At 40.3% G+C, this 26,750-nt stretch overlaps 1 long non-coding RNA gene across 1 annotated transcript in view; it reads right to left on the bottom strand.

Annotated features, from left to right (window-relative positions):
- The window catches only part of LOC146758845 (uncharacterized), a 186,982-nt gene that overhangs the window by 26,873 nt on the left and 133,359 nt on the right, over window positions 1-26,750 (bottom strand). The gene's annotated exons all lie outside the window — the stretch shown is intronic.

Raw genomic sequence — 26,750 nt, 5'->3', positions numbered from 1 at the left:
TGCCTGGTGAAGGCTGGAGCAGTGTGTGCGTGCCCATGGGGCCAGCAGGTGTCCCCAGCACACACCCCTGCACATACCCTCTTTGCAGGCTGCTTCTTTGCAAGCCTGTAGTGATTCTGTGTTAAACTCCATCACAATTATTAATGCACTTCTTCCTCTCTCAGACCACCTGTGTCCCTTGTGATAAATAGGAGCCATTAAGCCCCAGGTTAGGAGTCGAGCAGCTCCACCGCTGCTGTCAGTGATACCTAATATATCAATGGTTTGTTCCTGTAGGATTTCTTGTCCCACGGTATTTCTGCCCTCTCCTACTCACTTTTTTCCCCATTTTGTCTTTGGCTCCAGTTCAGTTTCTATCCTGCTCAATGAATGACCAACTTAACACATGAATCACCCAGCTTTCACAGTATCTCCTTTTGTACCATCATGAAATACAAAACTGCCCTCACCTTGTTGTCTGTCTGCAGGTCTGAAAGAAGTTTTGTGAGCAAATATTACTTATGTTACAGTATATTTCATATTTTAATCATCCTTATTACTCAGGATGGGAAAACGTCTTTGTTATTCACATGTCTGCTTTTTCCTAAGGCAGAGTTGGAGCTACCTTTTAGCAATCATTTCAGAACAGGCATGGGCATAGGACAATTATTATTATTATTATTATTATTATTATTATTATTATTATTATTATTATTATTATTATTATTATTTTCCATCTCAGCTCATATTTTCTTGTGGAAAATCAGCTGGTATTTGCAGCCTGCATATCAGTTGTGCCTTCATTAAACTCGGCGGCCTCTCTGGTGAGTCTGGAATGTGCAATCCATTTTTCACAGCATAACACAAATAATACAAATTAGGCGCATAGAGAAATTAAGAACTTATAAAAGATGTGATCTGATTTGTTATATATATATATATATATATATATATATAACATCTGCAGACTCTATGAAACTAAGATACCAAGTCTGGATTTTTCCAAGAACTACGTGTCCCAGATGAGTAGCATTTTCCTATCTTTAAGCACCAATGTTCCTTCAGAAATGCCTCTTGGCTCCCTCTCCCAGTGATCTTTAAGCATTCAAATCCTTTGTTTAGCACCTTTACTGAAAATGCCTGACTCCTGAACATGTAGACGTGCTGCTGCAATGGCGACCACCAGTGTGCTCCTGGAGCTTCGCCTATTTAAATGCTTGGGCTTGGCTTTCATCTGCTGTGTTTGAGTATTCTGCTCCTAGTGTTTATCCAAATGGACACCCCACGGTATCAGGTATTTCCTAACAACAGAAGCAGAAAATTCCTTCATTCCTTCATCACTGTAGGCAGTGTGAAGTAAAGGGAAAGAAAGAAGGAAACTATTTTCTACAAATGTTGCAGAATCATCTATGCTAAATCAATATCTGTTGCCCTAAATCTGTGTCCAGTTTTGCAACATGTGGACAGCGATGGAGGTGGAAGGATTTTAATTAACTCCTTCAAATGAATGCAGAAGTTTGACTCTCATCCTATGCCTTCGTTTCCATAATCAAGGATGTGATTTTGTATGCTGAAGACTCTGTATCAAATCTGCGATAGAAACAGTTGTACATCAAAAGGAAATCTTCACTGATCTCCAAAAGCAAAATAAAGTGCTCTGTGCTCACCAGCCTGGAGCCCTTTCTTTAGAACCTTTGTAAGAAACAAACCAGCCAGTGTTTCCGCTGTTGGCCCAAATCGGGACATTAACAAGTAAACTGCTGATTAATACCTCAGCTGTAACAGCATCAGAGGTTTCAAAGCAACAGTAAAGTTATTTGAGGAGTAAAATAGAAAACCATCAGGAAATCCAAAAAAGAAGACAGTTACTTGGAACTTTGCATTCCTCTCTGCCCCTAGCTGCATTTTCTTTGGAGTTTCATTCTCATCAGTCCTGAACTGAATGGACGATTATGTGATTATTGTTGCCTGCCAAAAGCAGCACAGGGCAAAAAATGCAGAGATGAGTTAGTGGCATTTTCCACTCGGTTCTGTTGAGTTCACAGTGGCTTCAGGTGGCCACGCTGTTTATATTTAAAAGAAGAACTGGCACATGTCCAGCAGCTGCTGCTGTCCTGCATTCCAAAGTAGCAACTGTTAGGCTTTGGAAAGCTCCAAAGAAACACTGTTTTGGGGGAATGCAATAAGAGAAATACTCTAACATGCACATTCTGCCATTCTGTTAACTTCAAAGGGAGGTGAAAGCAGAGTTCAGCCATGCACCCTGCTATACTTCTACATCACACCTTTAAATACACGACAAGGTTTCACGCCAAGGGGAGTGGATGTCTTTGGAGACAGCATAAAGAATGAATGGCAGCCAGGACGTGATTATGAGAAAGTTGTATAGGGCTGGCAGAGCTATAACTGCATTGAGTTGTGACTTTTTAAAGTCCAAGAATCTCTGAGGGTTGATCAAACCAGGATGTACAGAAAAAAAAAGCCTGTGATCCATCCACTGTTAGCTAATTTATTTCTGGAAAGTAATTACAGAACACTTTAAAAGTATTCAGTAACATTATGATGGGCTTCTATTTAAGCAAAAGGAGTTTAAATAGTCTGGTGAATGATGCAGTATATTTCTGCACTGCGTTACTCAACCCTGAGCAAAGTATGGTTGGCAACTGTCCATACACCTATATTGCTTCTAATGACAAGGCACTTTTCAGACTTCTTTTATGAACTCACTCAAGTAGTTTCACACAAGAAGGATCCCACTCACAAAAGAGTCTTATTCTTCTATTTTGCCAATTTCCTATTCAAAATGCAATTCTTATGTTTTATTTTTAGCGGCTGCTTGTTCTGGCCATTTCAGTTCAGGTTTGTCTGAATTTAGACGTTACTCCAACATCTCCAGCACTTCCTAATAAATACCCATCTATTTCAATCTCTTCTCAAACATACATACTTTACACACTGTTGACCTGAGTTCCTTTTCCTTTCCTAAGGCCTGTTTCAATGAGCATAGAAATGAGCAATGATAGTGTGCTGAATGGAATGCAGCTCAGTATTTCTCTGGCTTTCTCCTAGATTTCCTCCAGAAACAGCCAGTACTGTGTGTTACCTTGCTGTAGACAGCATTTCTCATCTGCCTTAAATCAGTGAGGGCTCAGCAAACTGGTAGAAGTTAGTTAATGTTCCCTGATATCAGCCTATGCCAAAGAGGTCATTATTTTCAGCCGAAATCTGTCTCTTATTCTCTGATATAGCACAGATATGTAGCAGTTAATACAGAGGTTTTTATCTCAGCTGAAGGCTTCTTAAAAAGGACACAGTTATCTGTTATTTATCAAGGAGTGTCAGAAGCCAGATTCAAAGTGAGTGGATTCCTAGAGCTTGTTTCTTTCTATCCACGAGTAAAAACCAGAGCTTAAGGACATTCCAGACAGTATGTCAGTACTTTGTTTTTCAAAATGTACATTTTTATATATACACAAATATATATAAAATGCAAACGTAATGTATATATTATATAGTTGCTACGTTAACACAGATTTGAAAGCTTTTCTGCTTTACTGATATAAACACATGCTGTTCTACAATTCTACTGAATATGCATTTGCATTTATCAGTGTATCAAAGTGTGCTTTTATTTCACTGTACATTTCTTTCTCCTAATAACAGAAGCAGTTTTGTTTTTTTTTTAATTTGTCCAGCCATTGCCTGGTACAGTAATATAACTCATCCCAAAATCCCAGGATATAATGTACATCATCTGCAATCCACATTTCCAGTCATTCATTCAGTCTCAAAGAGAACTAAACATTTTCTCCAGGAGAAAGAAAGTATTTTACCATGGAAATGTCTCCGCTGGTCACTGAATACCCTTCCTGTCCTCTTTTGAAAGAACACAATTAAATATATAAATAGATCTGTCAGTGTAGTCAGGAGAGTAGGATGAGAATGGCAGTGCAGAAATACCTTTCTGCAGATGCAAATGGCTAATTTACTCCAAGCTTCCTTCAGCCACATTGTGCTGTTAAAGCAACCAATCTAGATAAATGCTGAATTACATTTGAAATATTCTCTAATTAATGGTATTCTACTTTTCTCCCCAAGAGGCAAAAAGCTTGTTTTCCATCTGGTCGCATAGTTGAGATACTTCCCTATGCCTACAGGCTGCCTTTGGTTGGAGCAGTTCTAGGAACAGAGTTTGCTGGCCTGGACCAGTACTCACTGCTGGCTTTTCCCTGCCTCCGACCAAGTCATGAGACCCCTACATACCCTTAAATAGTGCTCTTGGATGTCCAAGGACTGTTTGCACTCCCATTTGTGGCTGCAGATACCAGTAAACTATTCTCATCGCTTTCTCCCTGGACCGACACTAAGTCACACTCATACAATTGGATACCACCAGTAGTTATCCCCAGAGAGGACTGGCAAGGAACTAGCAAGGAACTAGGGCTGTGAGCACTGCTGGCTGCTACCACCACAGTGCTCCCAGTGTCAGCTGGTTTGGATGCGTCTCCACAAGGGAAAAGGCCTCAAGGAGCCTTTAATTCATGTTATACTTTATTCTCTTGAATAATAAAACTAACAGACTGCTGTGGAGCACTGAGGCCCTGTGTGATTCTGTTAGAAAATCTTCACTCATTTTCATTCAGGTCAGGATGGAAACACAGACTTTACTGTAAATCTCATATTGAAAGACTGTATTAAACTACTGCAAATCAATATTAAGGCTGTGACTATATGCCTAAAGATGGGCTAAAATCCACCATTACTTTCAGAAGCAAATGCAGAATTGCTTTGAAGAGTTCTTCCCTTCTCCTCATACTGCAACAGCATCCACATCTATTGCAACCCAAATCAAGGACAAAAGTACCTATGAGGTTAAATTCTGCTCTTTGCTGCAGAGGACAACAAAGGAATCTTATCAATCACATCTTTTAGGTTTTGTAGTTTGTTTTTGTTGTTGTTTGTTTGCTTGCTTTTGGAGACAGTGACAGATAACAGCTTGGAAGCTATCGAAATACACAGTCACGGTACAGCAATCTTGTCAATACAAATTCATTGTGCCAGGCCTGTAGATAAAAACTGACTTTGCTAAATAAGGAACTGAAGCAATAATAGCCTGTCTGTTCTGCTACAGTCAGTAATACACAGAATTCCTAACCAAGAAACGTTCTAAGGTCATCTCAGGCAAGTGGCTATAGATTTTCTGGTGAACCTGAAGGAAGGAGGTTGATTAAATCTGCCTAGCAGAGGTATAGAATGGCATTCTAAGTGGTTTGGAACTTGTAGCAAATCTTTACAAGTACTTGATAACTATAATTATAAATAACTATAGGAATTCAGAGTATTCATTATTTCTTCATTTGTTGTGTCTGTCTTTAATATCTTCATTAATGGCCAGCTTTAGCTGTTCCAGGGTGGTTTATGTATGCACTGGAACAATTATTTCATCAGCACATGTGCTGTATTCATGTACTGGTGCAAAGTTGTAAATTTGGTTACAGCTGTACAACATATATGGCACTTAAACAACCCACAGGGCAAAAGACACTGATCTGAAGCCTTTAAATATTTAGCTCACTCAGTTCTGTGCCTGACATTCTCTACATGAAGGCCAGTAAGGCTGTTCTAAGCCAGTGAAGAACAGTTCGGTGGTAACTGCAGCCGTTGGGGACGAATAATTTCAGAAATGCTTAATTGTGACCTCTGTGAACTGAAAATAAAGAAATCTTTACTGCTTATTTCAAAGGCAAGTTCAGTCATCACAAAATACTCCCTCCTCCACTTTTTCCTCCGGCCACCACTGAGAAGCACCTCCGGCCTTCTACCGCAGTGGTGAAGAGATTTGTGGATATTAAGGAATATCTTAATCTTCTACCCTTACTGCTTATTTATGTTTCGCTACACTAGAGGTGCATTTGAGGTCTCTGCAGTGTGAGGCATGGAGGTGAAATTGGCCCATAGCAATGTACTCTTAAAAAGTGCTGATCATCAGAAAAGCTCATTAAGCACTCTTCAGACAAATATGCAGACACTAAACAGCTTATTGCATCCTCCTTGGACAAATGTTGCAGCTGTTTGGAAACACACAGCAGCTGTATCTGATCCTTGAGAAACGGAAGTGCAGGATGCCTTTTCCTTTGACTTTTCAGCACATTTAAGGCAGGCTGTGTTAAAGTACCCACTTTGTTCTGTTGTCACTGCACAGAAGTTAATAACTTTCTTCCTGTCCAAAAATGCTTGGAGAATTTCTTAACAGTAAAGCCAATGGTCATCATTCATCTTGGGTCCTGCAACATCTGGAATTGCCCAAGTCTTAAGTAACCTCATAATCTTTCTTACTGTATTGCTATATTAATAAAGAGCTGATCAGTTCCTGCTTAAATTTCATGTACAGATCTAAAGCCTCTTTCTTTCCTGTTACTTTTATGCTTCTGATATCAAAGGCAACCTGTGTGTCCTGTCTCGAGTTGAGAAAAGGAATCATAGTGGGTTCTGATAAGAGTTTATTATTTTGGGGAGACAAATGTGTAACATCATCAGCTTGAGATAATTCAGGGGATAAGGACATTAGCATTATGCCTTAAGAGGTAAATTAAATGTACCTAATAGAAATGATTTTAATTCTATTATAGTATTTGTGCAGATTCTCAGGGCTTTGATGATGTCTACATCTATTAATCGATTCAAGGTGAACAAGAGTCATTTCTGATTTGATATTAGTCACAAGTTGAATGCCAAGGCCTGATAATTGAATGGGGCCTCCCTCTCCTAACTAGACAAGAGACATAGAATTTCATTAAATGGAATTACTGGGTCATGACATTCGCTGTACTGTGAACAGCACTTGATCAGGGAGAATACAAAGAAATAACATTCAGACAAGGTTGTCAACACACAGAGACAAGTTAAATGAAAACAACTTGAGTATGAAGTGAATCCAATAACCTTCAGGCAAAAATTCACCTATCTGTAAAGGAAAGATGCTTAACCACAGATTTGCATACCAGGTTTGGAACACAAAAAAAGGCTTCAAATTTTTAAACATCACATAGAGAACTACACATGGACTCAATACAGTGAATAGCATGGAGGTGAGATCTGCCTGCTAGGCTGATTAACCACATCGCTTTGATTACTAACTCTCAATGAGATTTTTAAGGTAGTCATAGCTTGCATTTGCTGCCTTCTCTGCCAAATCTGGGGTTAACGCTCCCCATCCTACAGATCATCATCACACCAAACACAAGAAATCCATTAAAAGGAAGAACAATTCCATGCTAAAAGAAAGGTAATTTTTCCTGCTTCATTAGAATGAACTACTTTTCTTCTTTTCTGAAGTTTGCTAGGAGTCAGTAAGGCATCAGAGATTGAGTTCATAAGTGTTAAGGAGAAGCTTAAGATGAAAGCCATTTGGTAGAAAATAACAATTTCAGTTATAAATAATAAACTGCAGTGGGTGCTCACACGACAGTCACATAATCCAAGTCACAATTTAATCCTGACTGCTTCTAAAATACTGGCGCCCAGTGCTGGCTCACTACTCCCATCTTGCAAACAGCCTGAATACAGTTCACAAAACATGAGAGCAATTCCTGTTTGCTTCTGTCATCCCTTTTGAATGACAGGAACTTTTGTCACAGCTACGATACTTTGGCTGCTCCTTTCTCCTGACTGACTTCTACAAATGTGGAGGTCTAAATAGCTGAGACCAGAGAAGAATTAGCACCATTTCAGCTGAAGTCCTGGTGAATCACTACAAATACCATAACCATGTCTCAGTACAAGCAATCTAGCATTGGGTGAAGCTACAACAGTGTAGGTATATTGCTACCACTAAGACAAATGGTCAGCATGGGCACAACTTCTCATTACCTGATATATTACCTCATGCAACACACAAACTTTGCTATGACTTCAGTTTTGGAAAAATAGATTGTTAGAAAGGTGGCGATGCTGGAGGGAAGGCTGTGCTTTGGAGAAAATTGCAACATGAATTGTGAGAAAAGATTAGGCAATGCAATCTAATCATCTTCCGGAAACTGTGTGCGGTAGACTGTGGCTGATTTTATTGGATGGAAGTGCCCAGGGTGTTTCAGCAATGTGTGCCACTGATGGGCTTGGGAAACAAAAGTTCACAGGAAGTTATGAGCATGAGCGAGGAGAAATATTTTAAAACAGCATAAAAAGGACAGTAATGAGGTGAGGGATATGGAAAATAGATAACACAAATCTAAAGATCTTTTGGAAATTATTTCTGTGATAAAGTGTCCGGTTTAACAGTCCTTCTCAGACACAAAAGAGAGGAGAACGAAGTATGTGTAAGGAAGGGGGAAGTGAGTCAACTGGATAAAACACTGAAGTGACCCCAAGGAACCATTTGGTTATGCAGAGTTCCTCATGCAATGCTTTTAATGGCACAGTGCTCAGAGAGCAGGTTACCTTCCCTCCCTATGGTACATTTCTGTGTGACTTGGAAAATGATGAGCATAATGTTGAACTCACTTTTATCACAGCAGAAAAAGGAAACACTTCATTAGTACTGTTGTGACTGCGTAAATTTAAGCTGGAAATAGTTTGGGTTTTTATTATTATTAAAAAAAAAAGTATCAATTCATCCAAGGGTTTTTGAAAATTAAACAAAACAAAACCAAATGCTAACCAAACAGAGCAGTCAAGTGAAGTAAACGTTCAGTGAGTCTGGACTGTTTTCATTTAAGCTCAGGCATCTGGCCACCAGTTTAGAAGCAAATACTGAGAAAAAAGTATTGATGAGTGCATCTATTTCTATCTAGGAACTCGGTGCGCCTTTTACTTTTTATCCATGCAGACTCTGAGGAGACTGTGAGAAAAAGTGTCTCAGACAAGGATGCTGGAGCTCTTAAGGAAGTGAAATCGTGACCTTGCTCATTCCATGCAAATTCCCAGGCACTTAGAAGGAAACTCTTTAGAAAGTGGAAGCATAGTGTCAAACACAGCTGTTCCTTGTCACTTTTTAATGTTCAGTCCCAGTCCCAGTTTGGCATGAGTACAGTTATTTCACCGGTAACTCAGAAGGTAACACAGCCCTCTCAAAGCAGAGCCTTTAGAATGAAAACATTTTCAGTTCTCTGCAAGCCAGAAGGCATCACAGAGTGACTGAAGCCCTCTGTGTGACATCTGTCCTCCTCCATTGTGCCTTGGAAAATCTGAACCCATTTCTGCAGAGAACCTGTCACTGAATCTTTTATTAAATTCATTGGAGGAAAATGCAAATGGCCGCTAATGTGCAGGAACAAAAAGATAAAAGACCAATTCATTTTTATAAGACATGGTGATGGATCATGGTGTGACACACTATTGGGACTGCAAAGGAATAAGCTCTTCTTACTTAGCACGGACTTGGTGATTATTTACAACCATTAACATCCATCACCAAAAGGGCAGAACAGTGGTTTGGGTACCGCATCATTACTATGCCCATCAGAAATGCATAAGAATTAAGAGGAGAGCTGCCTGGAAGCAGATTAACATGCTGACTTTTTGGACTGTGTCTTCTTTCATAGCCTGTAAAAGCATTGCATAAGAAAATGACTGCTCATTACTTCAAACTTTTAGAGAGAGAGCTGCAATCTGTGAGAAACAGATCCACTTGCCTTTATAGCATGTACTAGGAAATACTGACACAAAGAGAATACTCCGCATAACCTACATTTCTTCCCCTGTATGTCACCCAGCTCTTTTTCCAAAGCACTCGCATTACACAAGGGCTGTGCTGCCATGCTGAAAGGTAACCCCGTGGGTGTTGGGAGCAGCCAGCTGCCTGCAGTCCTGGCAGCCCCTCACCTCTTCCTGCCAGCTGCCCCCCCTGCTCCCTGCACCCCACGGCTGCAAGCACAGCACTGTGTCTCAAGGAGAACCACCCACCAGCTCTGTGAGATATAAGGGGTCTTGCACCCATCCGGGAGCCTCTGGATCTCTCCAGAGATTATGGGAGAAGCCCGTCCTACTGCATGCCAGAAATCTTTTCTGTTCATCTAGGACATGTTTTGCACAGAAAGTTTTCGTGTAGCATTGCTGAGGAACTAACATTCATTTGCCAAGACGACGAGTCTCATATAAAATGTTAATCAAGTCCAGATTTGTACAAACCCTTGAAGGTTGCCATTCATTCCATCGACACTGACACCACAAGCGTTGCTACCCAGTATAAAGTGAGACTGATCACCTGCTGATCCTCACAAAAAGCACAAGACTTAGGGAAACAACTTTATGATGGATGAATGGGCTGTATCACATCTTGAGAATGGTTAGGAGGTGGGAAGCAAAACCAGAATAATTGTTGGTCAATTATCAACACTTGTAAATGCCACCACTCCAGCCTACAGGGCTGCAGGTACATGACTGCAGCTATGAAGCCTCAGTATGAAACATTCAGTATAACAGTAGGGAAGTCCACATTAGTTTACTGTGGTTGAAATTACAAGAAAAATAACAAGTAAAAGGAAAAAAATCTAGCACCTACAAAGCCAAATTAGAAGACTCATCAGCAGCACGGAAAAAATCCCATGTACAGTGGGTAGCCTTTTCTGGTTTGCTTCTGAAGTAGAATGAGGCTCTACTTGTGTTGGGCTCAAAAATTTGTGCCTTTAAGCAAGGCAGAGTGACTTGCTGCTGAATTGCTGCATTGCTGGTGAGTCCATGGTTCAGCAAAGCAAATAATGTTAACACACTAGTATTATCTGAAAGGTAAAGCAAGAGAGGCTTTAAAAAAACTCTCAGTTTTTGTTTCCTTTGGTAATCTTTCTAAATTCAGGGCCTAAATGTCATAGTGTGAAAGGCATTCTAAGTGAAGGCAGAGTTTTGGGGATCATTTAAATATCTTTAAGAAAAACAAAGTAGACATCAGCTCTATTGGACCACTATGATAGGGAAGCAAGTTGTCCCTCTAGCCACATGGCTTCCTAGCTGTGATGTTAACTACAGCTAACATCTTGAAACTTAGTTTTTATTAATAATAGAGCCATTTTCATACATCTAAACTGCTGGGAATAACTACATGGTCATACTAGTTTCTCAAAGTGCAGCCTTTGAATTGAGAGCCTTTCTACAAATGACAAGAACTTCAACCCAAAAACACTCACTGTTTTGGCCTTTCTGCCTCTTGCCATTAAGAATTCCCTTACAATACCCTCAGCATATGGTTAATCCCAGTACTTCCTCAAGGACTTAATGGAATGACTTTTTCTAGATAACACTTCCCAAAGTGATTGTCAGCTGTAAGTAAAATTATATTTGAGCTGCATTTTTTTTCTGTCAGAATCAGAACTAAGTGACACAGCACTGATTTAGACTGATTACCCACAAGCTTAACCCATCTACCGAGTCACAACACAGACTCCATTCTTAAAGAAATTTATGGTACCAATTTCTTAAGGTGGAACTTGTAGCACACAGTAGCAGATGTTTAAATTGCTCTCTGTGAGGGCCTGCACATCCAGATTAAGCGGTGAAAATTTCTATCTCTTTCTTTTTCATTTGCTTGACTCCCACTTGCCTTAAATGTTTAGAAAATTTTCAGAGCTGATCCCTCAATGACTATGCATACACCATAATCGAGTAGCATTTAAGCTATTGCTTTCATCAACATTGCTGTGGTTACTGATTACTCACAGGATAAAGAGCTTCAGTCTGGCAATTTCTCTGTGTAGACAGAGAGGCAGAGTCATGGCTAAAATATATATTTTTTGTGGCTTTGCAGGTCATTCCTAATGGACTGATAGCCTTCCCAAGTTGATGACTTCAAAACAATAGAGCTGAACTGCACGCTATGAATCTTGTGCAAGCTTCCTCTGACTCATGTCGTTCCCTAAATACTTAACAGACATTTGATTCAGAAAGAAAGAGGAAGCTCATAGAGAACAATTAAAGTAGAAACAAAGGACATTTGGTGCCTATTTTATAAGATATACTCTCTTGATAAAGGCAAATAGGAAAGTGATTTATTTTTCCTGATAATGAGCACTCTACTATTAGATTTTGATGATCACTGAGCTAGAGTAGCTTAGATTCTCTCCTATGCCATTTCTGTATTTCAGAGACCTTTAATGGCCAAATTAAGGTTTGAGGCCATTTTCATTAAGCCCAATGGTATTATTAACCTATTCTGTTTTACAGCTAATCAATCCAAAGGCTGAAACCCCACAAGACTTTAAGGGCACAGACGAGTAGAAGAACTATAAGAGCAAAGGGACCACTTCTCCCAGTGGCCCTGTGATGTGTGTGTCCTGCAGCAGGATGGGGGATGGGAGCTGCTGTTGCACCTCCAGGGTCCTCAAATTGCTCCCTGATGGGCTGCACGTTCAGTGAGTCCAGGGTTTGCTCAGCCTCCAAGTTTACTCATTTGTAGATCCATTTAATATTACTACACCTCAAGGACATTATGTGACTCAAGCAATTCATTAACAGAACTCCTTAAGCTCATCATTGAAACCCATTAGAAAAATTACAAGGTATTAATTGTGAAGATGAAAAACTCCGCTCCCAGCTGCATCCCCTTCTGTCTTTGTCCTTTCTCACCTCCTTCCCAGCTTTGCTATAACACTCACACTATAACACAGACTGAAGGGCATGTGAGACTCAGCCTCTCTCTGAGAAATTCCCATATGGGATTGTTTCATTTGCTGCTTTTATCACTTTCCATAGGTTATTAAGGAAATTCTGAAAACATAAAAACTCTCACCAAGGCTGTTTATTGATGAAAGGGAATGCAAATGACCGTGAGAGCTGTATGAACTGATATTGGGCCAACCATTGCATCTGCTCTCTGTACACTGGGGTGGTTCCCACATGGCATGGTGGGACTGTCACAGCACACAGCTTTGTGCTTTCTGTCATGGTGACAATGCACTGCAGCTGCAGAGGCTCAGTCCTGGGCCTCTCTTACACCATAACTGCCAATTTTGTCAGATGATGCGTGGTGGTTTCATACTGTGGATCCCCCTAACTGCCAGGGACCACGGCAAGACCACCAAGTTTGTTACATTTAAAGCTATTTCAAAATAAAAAGCCTAATATCTAGTCCGCTCAGTTCTGATTAAATTTTTTCCCCTTTGGTCATGCCTTATCACTTGGGTTGCTCTACAGAGTTGGTTCAAGGAAAACTTTGAGCTTTTCTCCCTGGCATATACAGATTTCACTGGGGAGTTTTCTTCAATGCAGCTTTTCACATTGAGTTGGATTGCTGTTGCTATAATGGTTTTACAGCCTGTATCAATTTTGTCTTTTGGATGTGATTCTAAAAAGTATTGGACAGCCTCAACACCTACTCCCATGAGTGACCAGAATTAGAACTACTCAGCATGCCAAGCATTAGTACTGTAGGTACTCAGTCAAAGAAAATATTTGGAGAAGAAAATGAAGAATGAATCAAAAGAAAGAGCAAAGAAAGCTGGTGCCAGATAAATGAAGACAGAATTATGACTGCTAGACAGAAGTGCTTCCAGTTTCTAAATTTTATCTAGACTGTGGTGATAAAGACAGACTATCATTAAATATGCCAAACTAGCTGTCCTCCTTTAAAGCAGCAGTTTATACTGGATGGGTCCAGAAGGCTTATGCTTAGAACTGGTGGTTTGACAGACATCAAGTGCTCAAGAAACAAAAGATCCTGCCGACAGGTATTTGGTCCTCCCATATAAACAAGACAGAGTTCAACCTTCTGGGACTCTTGTTAGCCAACAGTCTCAAAACTGCAATGAATGAAGGATTTCAAAACTATTTCACAATCACGTTTGGATGAAACATTTGTTTACTGTATGTAAATGAACGAGACATTCTGTTCTTTTAGGATTCATCAGATCCTCACTGTCTTAGATGGCTTGGCATACACAGGAAAGTGGTCTTCTTCAGAAGATGCCAGACAGACAAATAGCTGTTTTTCACTGCATGCTTCCAGACTATACAAAAAACATGTACTCAAATGCAATTTTTTTTGGCTTAACTTGACTCTCACTTATTTTGTTAGCTACAAATAATGACAGAATAAGTTACTTAATGACAGAGATATGGAGTCAGAGTTTCCTGTGACAATAAATCTCCGTTGTACTGTTCACGCTATCAAGCTGCATGTACTCAAAACATGAGGAGTCCAAACAGCTTGAGGCTGTTGATTTCTCTGTATGAGAATTTCTTCTAATAGATTAGGTGCCTGCATGCAGTTGGTACGTGACATGGCACGTGTGCCTGCAAGCTTCTTCCCAATTAAATAAGTGAAAACTCAGAATCTGCTGCAGATCTGGTAAGCTGCTCCTTTACTGAGCTGCCTGTTTAGTTACACACAGGACTACAAACCTACATGGGCCAAAATCTCCTGCTTTTTTTGTGTATCTTACTGCAAAGGATGAACTCCTTCAGACCAGATTCTGGGGCACACTGGCTTAAGGGTAAAAATAAAGGGCATTATGTTATTCAGTCTCCTTTATGTTGTTCTCTGACCACTTCTGCAGTTCTTAGAAAATCCCCAGCTTGTATTCACTTCAGCTGGGGCAGAGGCCAGGCCTCATAGAAACTGCTGATAGATCTGTTTTGTCAGGCTAGCAATGGCTTAGGGCAGTGCTGAGGAACAAATGTAGAACTGGGTATTGTTTTATTACTCCCAGGCCAACAAGCAACAACTGTTGTGTGCTCAGGCAGCTGACACTGTGCTATGACCCACATAGCTCCCCTTTTTGGCCCGGACTTTGGTTCCTACCACTGTGCCACATGCAGACATGTTGGCCTGGCTGGTCTTGCTTGACTGAAGGGCACTGGGAGCAGTGAGGGGTGACGGCAGAAGCCATTCACTGCCTGACTGCAGAGGGGCCCACTCATAATACCACTGTTGGCTGTCTTAGCGAGTAACTGCAATTATTAGCCTCCTCCATTTTTGTGGCAAGAATCTTATAACTTCTAATATAACAATTTAAAGAGGACAGAATCATGCTTGTCAGGAATTGTTGTGAAATCAGTATTTTTCTGGCTGTGTATGGGAAAATTTTACTAACCAAATTGCACGGACTTCTCCCATCTACAATCCCACACTAATGGTCTAACTAAAGGAAAAAAGGCAACATTTGCTTTTCCTCTTAAAGTTGTATTTCCCAGATGGAAGCAGAGTTTGTAGCAGCAACACGGCTGCCTTTCTGATCCCTCTATGCACATTTACCAGAATACTGTACAATCACTAGCCCTGCAGTGCTCCTTGCAGTAACTTTCCATTTAAATGTTGGATTCAGGAAAAGTATTACAAATGTGTACTGCTTCACCAACACAGTCTACTGTTACCATTTACGAAATGTTAAGGGTATTAAAGTACTGCACCATTTTCTCCCCAGGCATAGCAACTGGTTTGGAGAGGTATTGAGTATCAATTCCCGATGCAGCCAGTGGGAGACAAGAATCCTCAGAACCACAAAGATTTAGGAGTGAAGATTACAGGGTGGGTTTGCTACATGTAAATGCAAACCAGAAGGTTGTTTTGAGTTCTGAAATGTCTGAAAATCTCAGATTTACCATAAGCACAACTTCTTGGCAACATCAGGTGAATCTACAAGAAAACTTTGTCTGGAATCAAATGTGCTTTTGAAGCAGGCAGTGACCCCCATGACCTACTGTGCACTGGTTCTCCCAGCCCTCTGGTCCTGGTTTCTTTCAACACACCACTCAAGCAGCAAGCTGCTCTAGCAGGGCACCTCACACGCTCTGGAAACTAACGAGCATTCAGTCTACAGGATCAGGATGCAGTTAATTTTAAAACTCCTGAGATGCATAAAGCACAATATTAGGTCCTCACCACTAGTTGCTTTGCTCTGTGCATCCATAGCTATTTCTTCCCACTAGTGCTAATGCAGTTATCACCAGCTTTTGCTTGAGTTTCAGAGACGCAGAGTAATCTTATTTGTCATTGAAATCAACAGGGGATGCTCAGGATTTTCACATAAATAAACAGTAGGCCCACACTTCAGAAAATCATATATCCTGTGAGATATGTCCAGGTTCTAATGCTGCATAAAAATCCATTTCTCTTTGAGTTAATAGAGGAATGAAATATAGAAGATAACTGTTCAGCAGCTTTCTTCTATGACACAAGGAAGATACATGTTTTTGTCTGATGAGCTGCAATACTTTGAAGTCTGCAGGTTATTCCAGACATTCTTTTCAAAGTTACTTTGCTCCCTATTTATTTGCCAATCTATAAATCCAACATAACAGTGAAAATCTTTTGGCATTATAAGCATAACTAAATACACAAAAAAAGATGCAATTATGAACTGTCAAATAAACCCCATTCTAAAGGATCACAGTGTCAGCTGTTTTATGTTCATAGAATAATTCGGGACAGATTACCAAAGATGGTACAAATATTTTTAAATAACATGCTTATTTAGCCAGGTACCAGGAAGATCCTGTGGGCCTCTATACAAAATTGATGCAGACATCAAAATTTCCTTTGACTTTCTGATGCATGGATTATACCAGTTGCTGCATACAGATATATTCAACCTAACCCTAACCCTGTTTTCTTGAGCAGATAGTGTTCATCTTTTAGAACAAGCTACTCCTGTGTTTGGTATGGTTTTACTGATCTGTACTTTGTGCTTGCTCCCTTTCATCTGCCCTCCATTTCTCTATGCCTGTCAGTCAGCTTCCTTCTCTGTGCAATAAATTCACACTAACTTACAGAATTGCCAGAATCTGGCTGCTCCCAGATGTTTCTTGTTTTTCTGCCACCTGTTCTGTTTCTTTACAAACTCTGGATGTTGGGCAATCATTTGTTCACAAAATACATGAGCCAGATTTGGGGATTTTCCTCCTATATCTTGCTGCTCAGCCTGCTTTGTGCGAGTGGAGGATGGGTCAGCAGCTTCCAAGCAGCCTGAAGGATTGCTGCAGGAATGCTGGCATGGCACCTCCATCATGGTCGAAACCACTCGAGTAAATAAATGAAATTGCTTTTAATTAAATGTTCTACATAAACGATAGCACAGTTAGTTCCTACACTAGCTAGCAGAGGTTAAATGCAGAAGTTCTAAATTTAGCTTTACAGTGGGTACACTTTTAAAATGCCCTTGCTGGACTAAATTTCTCAGAAAGCAGAACTGGTGAGAGGCTGTTGTTTGAGTGGCAATGCATCCCCATGAGCACTGGGGATGCATCCCCAGGAGCATCCAGATCACTCCCCTTGCTGGATCCCTACCACAGCAGCAGGGTTGCAAGGCACTGGCTAGAGCCTGCTGTAGCTAATAATATTTTAATAGTTTTACCAGAAATGTTTTATTTCGAATATAGCCTATTGCTCCTTCTATTCATGGCACATGAGCACCAAAATACTGCATCTGAACAGATGCTTACAAGGCTCTGGAAGAGTTTCATTGCATCTGTTATCAGGGCAATACTAACTCAAGCATCCAGTTTGGGTGTCATGTACAATCCAGTCCAATAGGCACAGATAGAACACATGGCCCCTATGGCTTAGCAATCTGCTGGAACACAACAGTTGGCAATTGATGCAGGTAGTGTCTGTTAGAGGAGCCTGGGACCAGCTTAAAGCACCTGCTGGTGGCTCTAGGGCAGGCTGCTGATATCCCAGTCAAAACTTAGTGTCAACACCTGCCCAAGATGCAGCCTTACACACAGAATCATAGAATTGCTCAGGTTGGAAAAGACCTTAAAGATCACCGAGTCCAACCACAACCTAACCACACTACCCTAACTCTATCAACGCTCTGCTAAATCACATCCCTGAGCACCACATCCAAATGTTTTTTAAACTCATCCAGGGATGGTGACTCAGCCACCTCCCTGGGGAGCATATTCCAGTGTTTAACTACCTTTCTGTAAAGAAGTTTTTCCTGATATCCAACCTAAACTTATCCTGGCACAACTTGAGACCATTTTCCCTCATCCTGTCACCAGTGAGAAGAGACCGACTCCACTCTCGCTGTAAGGACCTTTCAGTTATTATAAGAAAGCAGTAAGGTCTCCCCTCAGCCTCATTTTCCCCAGACTAAACTGCCCCAGTTCCATCAGTCTCTCCTCATAAGGCATATTCTCCAAGCCCTTCACAAGCTGTTGCCCTTCTTTGGATCTACTCCAGCACCTCAATGTCCTTTCTGTACTGAGGTGCCCAAAACAGAACTCAGTACTCAAGGTGGGGCCTCACCAGTGCTGAGTACAGGGGCAGGATGACTTCCCTAGTCCTGCTCACCACACCATTTCTCATACAAGCTAGAATGCCATTGACCTCCTTGGCCACACTGCTGGCTCATATTCAGCTGACTGTCCATCAGTACATCTATACACATATACATACTCCACGTAACTTTATGACCTTGTCAAACAATAAGGACTGGGGGAAGCTGTTGGCAGAGATGAGGAAGAAACAAAGGGAAAAGTGTTAGGATAGTTTACACTATTTGCATCAGAGGATGTGAAAGGGGAACTTACTCCAGTGTAGGCAAGACGACATTTGCCAAATGGGTACTATAAAATTCTGCTGAGGCTGCTTTTCTGGAAATGCCCAAAAAAGTCAGTATCTCCTCACCATGAATTAGTCATAATTCCAAGCCAGTGAACCTGAATCTGCTAATTGTCATGCAGGTTTGGATGTTAAATATGTCAGGATTTCAATCTGAGTACATCTGATGGCAGTCACGGAAAGATGGATTCATAAAAGTTACAAAAGGAGGACTATATGATTCTCCCAGTTTTCTTCCACTAAAAATCAGCCCAGTAGTTCTCCAGCCTGCACACAGCCTGGCCAAAGAACTAACTAACCCAGCATATCAAGAGAACACTCAAGTACTGAAAGCCTGGAGATGTTTTAAGTGAGAAAACCACTTACTCTGTTCTAGTTGGCAATTAGAGGAAACCACAGTGTGACTTTCTAGCTTTTAGTTGTTTTCATTATCTATTTCACAATCATTCTAATGCAGCTGATAGTTTTTAATCTGTGCCTTTCTTACATTTTTGAATTTGTGCCAAGCCCACCGCCTCTACAGTTAAACAAAATAGCCAAGAAGAGAATGGTTGTAAAAGCAAGCAGTTTAGAAATACCAGCAACTGTAGCCTACAACAGATAAAAGTATATGCTCTTCCATCAGTCAGCCACTTTAATTGATAGTTGCTGGCCCATATTTCAAATACTCAGTGAAGCAAATAACATACAGCTAACGTGACCTTGCAAACAAATAGCAATGCCCTGAAGACATGCTAAAAACATATAAGGAAGGGGAACTGTTTTCTCTGTTTCAAACAACATTTCATCCAGTGCAGAAAAAGCCAAGAAATACATCTTTCTAGATGATTTAAGATGTAGTATGCTGATACTTGTCTTCCAATAGCAACAATTAAAATAGCTTGCTTGTGCAACCAAAGTGAGACATTATTTTTAGTATTAAGCCATTCTTCTTTAAACCCACAGTTCATTTTGAACTCAAAAGCATTTGATTTATGAAGATGTGGGGACCTTTTTCCACTTTCTTTTCCAAAACCTGTACCAGGACAGTAATTGGAAATAAGTCCACAGAAGAAAGTTCAGCTCACATTTTCGTATCTGTCCCTCCAAACTTAAACTGCTTTCACTTTGAAGTGGTCTTAAAACATTTTAAGGAAACACAGCCTGACAAACTTTTAGCCAGGACTTGCCTAAAACTCAGAAATGTGCCACGTCTGAATTTGCAGTTTGTATCTCACTGCAGCACTGTCTAAAAACAATGGTTTGAAGAATCATTTAAAAACTGCAGTTTAAACACAAATTTGGATCTTAGTTTTTTATCATATCAATTTAATTCTACCAGTTCTATGCCCAAAGAAATACATAAGAATATGAATAATTATAAACCTCTTCTACAATACAAAGAAAACCAATGGTATTTAGTGTAAGAAGCTGTATTCATGCTCAAAGATTGAATACTTGGGTATTGAATGAACAGATGGGAGTCATTTCAGCAATGCTCCATTAGAAATAGTGGAGGGACTCACTCACCAAATTAGAAAATGCAGAAATAAGAAAAACAATACACTTTTTCCAGCATTTTGGTTTTCAGTTGAAAGATTTTGAACAGAACCTTTTAGAACAATGACAGAAACCTCTGTGGAAATGGGCTGAGCCTTCGCTGATCAGGGAAGTTGCCCTAAGCAGTGGTGACAGCAGCCACGTACTTGTCCCACTGTGGCAAAAGTGGATGTGAGAAAAACAGCCCAAATAGAGTGTGTTGTAATTAGGGATGGGTGGCCTTTATTAAAAGCCATTATTTGCCAACATCTACCACTCAGTCTTTTATGATATTTTAGCCTACATCTTCACCCAGCTTCATCATGTTGTTAATGCTGCTTAATACTCTTTTACTCAGTTGTTCTTGGCTGCTTACAGCTTCTGGAGGACCATGGAGAGGTGGGACCATCCTGGAGCTGTTCTACATTACACCAGTAACAACCTGCTCAGCCTCAGAGGGTCAGAAATGCTAACATTAAGGAAACTTTTATTCCCCTCCTAGTGTAGGCATGGTGGTCCCATGGATCTGAGCCAATATTTCTTCAGATCTCAGCTTTGTACTAATGATTACATGTCCACCCATAGGAGTGCAGACCCACAGCTCCATGTGAAATCAACTCCAACTTTATCTATTGCCCCTCAAATGAATTAGGCCTCTTGGACTTCTCTGATTTGCTTGGCAGCTTCATGTAAGGAATGCATTTTAGGCTGGATTATATAAATCTTTCTGAGAATTTTATCATGTTGTATTTTATTTTATTTTTTTTACCAATTCCTCAGTCAGGAAGGTAGAACAGTTAATGCAGCTCCCATTAAGAAATGCTGCACTGCCTTTTCGTTTTGTCAGAAAGAATTATTAAGGAGAGCAGAGGTCACGTACATTGCAAATGTGCTTCTGCTAAAGCAGCTTATTCCTGGAGGAATAAACACAGACAGTACTGAATTACTTTGTCATCATTAGAAATTGTCAGAGCCCCATAATGCCTGGGAGAGCAGACAGGTTGGCAACTGCACAGGACCAGGAAAAAGATGTTTGCACTGAAAAATGTGATGAACTCTCCAGTCTAGTGCACATAGCGATCTTCAGCTGATAGCAATGACTAAGATGTGTTGCTGGAAGGAGTACAATTCCAGCTGCTTCAGCAGCTGATGGGGGAGAAGGCTGATGGCAGAAAGTCTCTTGCTGGTGCTGCACCTTCATGACATGCCCAAAGCAATTATTTTTTGAGAAAAACATGATTAAGTATTTTCCCAGAAAACAGAAAAATTTTCTTGTAAGTATTAACAACTCACTTAAATGTTACAAAATACAGGTTTCTATGGTTCTCTCTCTCTATTTTTTAATGTGAAAGTGGAACATCATAACAGCAGTAATTTTTTTAGAGGGGACAAGAAAAATGATTCACTTGGCACATGTGTGTTGAAGAAATGCTGCTGTGGTCTGGGTGCTGCTTCTTCATCTATGAATTTGTTAGTTATAAATACCAGTTTGAGACATTCTTTGCTCATGTAAGATTCATAACCAAAAGATTTTCCTTAGCTGCTGAATTACTCTGGAACGCTGGTCAATAATGCTCTGTAAAAGACTGGCATCACTGAGACACAGATGCTTAGTGGGAGATGTCTGCACTACTCTGTTGGTTCCTATGGCTTCTTTTCCCATCTGAAAAACGGTAAGTGTGGTAGCTACATGCTGCAACTTGACTGGTAATTTTTAAAAATATTTTCCAGATTTCAGGCAGAAAAAATTTCTGAGAGTTTTTTAGTGATGTCTAGGAGTAATACAGAGAAGATAGAGACTTTACTTATAATGAGAGTCTCACAGCATAGATGCTTGCAAGTGTGGCTGACCACAGGCTTCCTTTGCCAGTCACACACAGTTCCTCAACCTCCTCTCACTAGCTTCGTTATTTTGCAGCAATCCTCGGTCACTGCCAGACCGAAGCCTTCATCTGCCCTATACTTCTTTGAAAGATGCTCAAAGCACTCACCTTTTCTTTCAAGAGAGAAATACCTTTCCTTGCCCTTTCCTGACTAAATTCCATTATCTGGATGGAAGGCTTGGACTGTTCAAATCATGTGAGCTACAGTTCCTTGGTCCTTTCTGGTCCCTGTATGGATAACATTTCACTCTCTCTGTCTCCAAAGCAACTGAATTTTAATTTGCCAGTGCCCACACTGGCAGATCAGATTAGAAAGATGCACACTATGGCTGTGTCTCCAGGTCCTTCCTAATAATCACTGGCACAAAGAGATCTTTCTTCTTAAAGCTACCATAAGGCATTGCAAATGCTTATGAACCATAAAGGTTTGACTGATCAGCCAGTACAATATCCAGTTTCTGATATAATCTTCATTCAGTTCACACATTCAGACATTTATTTTAATAAAACCAACCCTATCCTTTCTATTTTTGGAACACATCTATAGGGGAAAGAAAGATGCAAGAACACTATATAAAAGTCAAGGAGTCTTCACAACTGGATAGCAATCATATAAAATGGGGAATATAAAAGTACCATTGCTATGTGACTGATTTTGTATTTCTGCCTCTTCAAAATTTAAAAGGCTGTGGAATTTGTGCACCAGCATCATTTCTACCCGGCCACGAGGGGAAATACCAACCCACTTCAACTGTCCCCCATAGATACAACATCCTTCACTGTCATTTTAAATGTCTACAGGTATTTTTGTTCAAATAATAATCAGACTACAGTAAGCAATCCACTGTCTCAAGAATTATGGAATCTTGAAATATGTGTGTACATATGCATATGTGAACACACACACATGTATGTATCTTACATGCAGTAGAGAGGAATTACTGCATCCCACAGGCAGGATATCCAACAAACACTACTCCAAGCTATGCGGTTTCCCTTGGCACAATGGCATCATTTTTGAAAGAGGCTCAGGGAGATATCTATTCACCGTTAGTATTTTGACAGTTGCTGGGAAGCTCACAGAGAAATGGCTTGCAAGGACTATAAGTGCCAGCTAATTGGATTGTTTTCATCCAAGAATTGAGCAGATGTCATGATCCTGCATGTAACTAGAGCATCACCATGAAGAAGAATGCAGGTAGACTCTAGCCCATTCTTCGCAGCTGCTTGGATCAGAACAAGAAACTGGAATCACATGAGCATTTAAGCACTTAATGGGGTAGAAAATAATGCAAGGGGAAAAAAAAAGAAAAAAGAAAAAGAACGTAAAAAAAGGAGAGAATAATAGTACAACTACTATGGAAAACTATGAACTTTGATAGTTTCTGAAACTTTCTTTGTCCTAGAATCTGACAGAACTCTCTTGAGTCTTGTTCTTGTCACTGCACTGATTCAAAATAACAAAAAATGCTGCATTTAAAGTGTTGGGCTCATAGAAAATAGCTTGTTAGAACATGAGGCAGCTTTCTGGTGTACTTTTTTCATGTTCTCCTACAAGAAGATCAAAACGTTGTGAAGGATGTGTATTCAGCTGAGAAATGTTAAAGATGCCACTTCTAGCTTAAGACATACTTTTGATATTACACCTACTGCACATCTAAAACTGTCAGGCTACAATGAAATTTGTCACCGATATTTTACACTTGCATTAAGTGAGAACATGAGAACTGACCTCTAGTAACACTATATTTGACAATTCTTGTACATATAACTGTTACCAAAATGATTTTATAAGCCAAGGCTGTCAAATGCATCCTGTTGTAATCTTTTGTGAGACAGAATGGTACATCGCATTTTTAAATCCATTTTTACAGCTTTAAGATACTCTCTCAGGTCATATTAAATCATTTGCAATGAATTATTTTGTTAGGCAGAAGAGCTTGTCAATGCTGAAACTGAGAACTGCTCTGTCAAGTTATAGGTACAAAAAGAATCTAATCTGTAATTGAATCTATGCACTATTCACAATGAAGTAGCTGATCTAAAAGAAAGCAAAGTGAAATGTTTAAAAGAACAAGAGACAAGTGAAATCCCTTCTGTCTAGCTTCCAACTTAAAAGCCATAACAGCATGGCTCAGACTTGTACATGAAATTTTCCAAGTCCCTTTTTCTCTTTGTATGTTTTGTAGCACTGCACAGCCCATTCCTTGCACCACCTGAGCCACGTTAGCATTTGCTTAACTCGGTTTTGATAGTCCGAACTTAATCCTCTGTTTAAAATTGGGCAGATGTCAGAGAGCAGAGCTTAGCTGAGGATTTCACATGCACACTTTACATCAGGACACACCACAAATATTGAAAATAGTGATTTGGAGAGTTGTGCCGCATTCCCAGTTCTTTTGGGAAGGCACGGCATGATTTCCAAATCAAATGCAAGTTGACCAAAATCACGTTATGTTCCCTCAAAAAAAGACTCATGAGGAAAAAAGAACCACTTCTGCTATAATGATATAAACTTTGGATGATATTTAAGAAAATATGCAAAATAACCACACAGATTACATTTTCCCTAGACCTTCTTCTAAAAAAATAAATAATGTTTATTAACTCAAACAGAAAAGGAAATGACTGAAGGTGAGATGGGGACAGAACCCCAGCAAGCGCATCAATGGAAAGGGACCTGAGGGTTGCATTTGACATTGCCCAGTGCTTCATAGAATCACTAAGGTTCAAAGAGACCTCTAAGATCACCTAGTCCAACTGTCAACCCATTATCACCACCCCCACTAGTCACTCAGTGCCACTTCTACAGTTCTTGAAAACCTGCAGGGATGGTGACTCCACCACCTCCCTGGGCAGCCTATTCCAATGCATCACTACTTCTGAGACAAATTTTTTTCCTAATATCCAACCTGAACCTCCCCCGGTGCAACTCAAAGCCATTACTTCCACTTCTATTGCTGTTACCTGGGAGAAGAGGCAAACACTCACCTCTCCACAACCTCCCTTCAGGGGACTGCAGGGAGCAATAAGGTCTTTTCTCAACCTTCCTTTCTCCTGACTGAACAATCCCAGCTCCCTCTGCTGCTCCCCATAAGACTTTTGTTCCTAATCCTTCACAGCTTTGTTGCCCTTCTTTGGATGTGCTCCAGGACCTCAATGTCTTTCGTGTAGTGAGAGAGAGGGAGAGCAGCAAAGAGAGACGAGCAACCAACATGAAGCACTGTCAGTTCCCTCTGCCTCTCACATGTTCACTTTTATTTTACACAGTCGTTATCTTGAATGGGATCTCTGTACTTTAATCACTGAATGACATCATACAACAAACTAGAGAAATGGGCGTAACATCAGCTGAAGCCTTTTAGAACTCCCACATTTCCCCAATCATTTTTTTTCCTTAAGGAATACATCATCTGCCAGCACTGCATAAGGACAGACTGAATCAGCCTCCTGAACCTGCAGCTCAGTGCTTTGAGGCTGCTCGTTAGAAAGCTTCTTCTGACAGTTGCTAATTGCAAGTAACACACCTGAAAAGGCAACTAAACAGCTCCCACTAGCTCTGTGAAGAGACATGATTCCATTACAACCCAAGCTCTTTGCTGTGCTGCTCTAGGTCCATGCCCAGCCATGGGGAAACTCCCAGCCCAGCTTTGACACTGGCTGCGTGGCACTTGGTCCAGAGAGGCCTGTTGTGCCCAGTCCTTCCTTCCTGCATGCCACCATCTCTCATTAGATCAGTTGTGAAGCTACTCTCTCCACAGTATCTTTTCAGAACTTTAATTGGAAACAGAAATGCCTTCATCTTCCTTCATTTTCACAGTTTTCCTGTGAAATAGGGCAGTCTGCTCTATAAAGCTGGCTCACCTGTTTTACAGCAGTCAAACTTTGTATCTTGAATGACATTTCTGCCCCACATCAGTGTGCTTCCCAGACCTACACTCAGCTGATGGCAGCTCATTAGCAATACTTTTTGGATTCTCCAAATTCCTCTCTGTATTGATGCTGACTTTTGGAAAGTGTACTATGATCCTTTCTATTCAGATCTCTCACAAGGCATGGCAACCTGTCATCCTGAAATCTCCTGCTGCACAGATCTGGCCATTCCATTATCTCCTCCTTTTTTTCCACAGAATATCTGTGGAAATATCGGCACTGGGCTGACAGACAATTCTCTCTGTATTAGCTCAGAAGAAAATGTATCTTAGTGTTTTTCTCTAAGCAGCTTTGATGCTGACATCTGTGATTTCACTCCCCTCCCCCCTCCCTTTTTATATGCACTGTAAATGTTCGCTGTATCTTCCTGTTTTACAGTGATTAGGAGTTGCACGTACATGATAACATGAAACAGGACTGCTGGGCCAAAATGAAGTTTTGCTTCATTTGAGGAATGTTCTCTATTAATCTTCATTCTACGTGTTTTGGGGACATCTGCTAGGTTTATTCAGTTATGCCTGTTTAAGTTGCTCATAATATATACTTTGTTTGATACTTCATTCACATCCACACATAAATCCAGAACAACTACTGCAAAACCAACAAAATTGTACCTTAGGGTCAGTTCTAAGAAAAGTAACTCAAGATTTGAGGTTGAGTCTTTAATCACATTTGCATCCAGGGGATTTGGCTTTTATATCAACTACTGCATTTCACTGATGGATATTTTAACATAGCAACATAAGCAAGCACACGGAACAGATTACATACAGTAGCCATAGAATTAAAAATAAATCCTCGTGTAACAAGAATATTCTACTTCACAATCAAAAACTCACTTGGTTTTGCTCAGATTTCTTCTAACAAAACAAATTTATATGCAAATGCTAGAATACGGACAAGATTAATTTCCAAGTCTAAAAAACCCCCACAACATTATAGTAATG

Source organism: Coturnix japonica, chromosome 12, assembly GCF_054131305.1.
Source record: "Coturnix japonica strain WE chromosome 12, WE-NBRP24, whole genome shotgun sequence".
Classification (NCBI taxonomy): domain Eukaryota; kingdom Metazoa; phylum Chordata; class Aves; order Galliformes; family Phasianidae; genus Coturnix; species Coturnix japonica.
The sequence above is the reverse complement of the archived record's forward strand: the minus strand, read 5'-3'. Positions and strand labels throughout refer to the sequence as shown.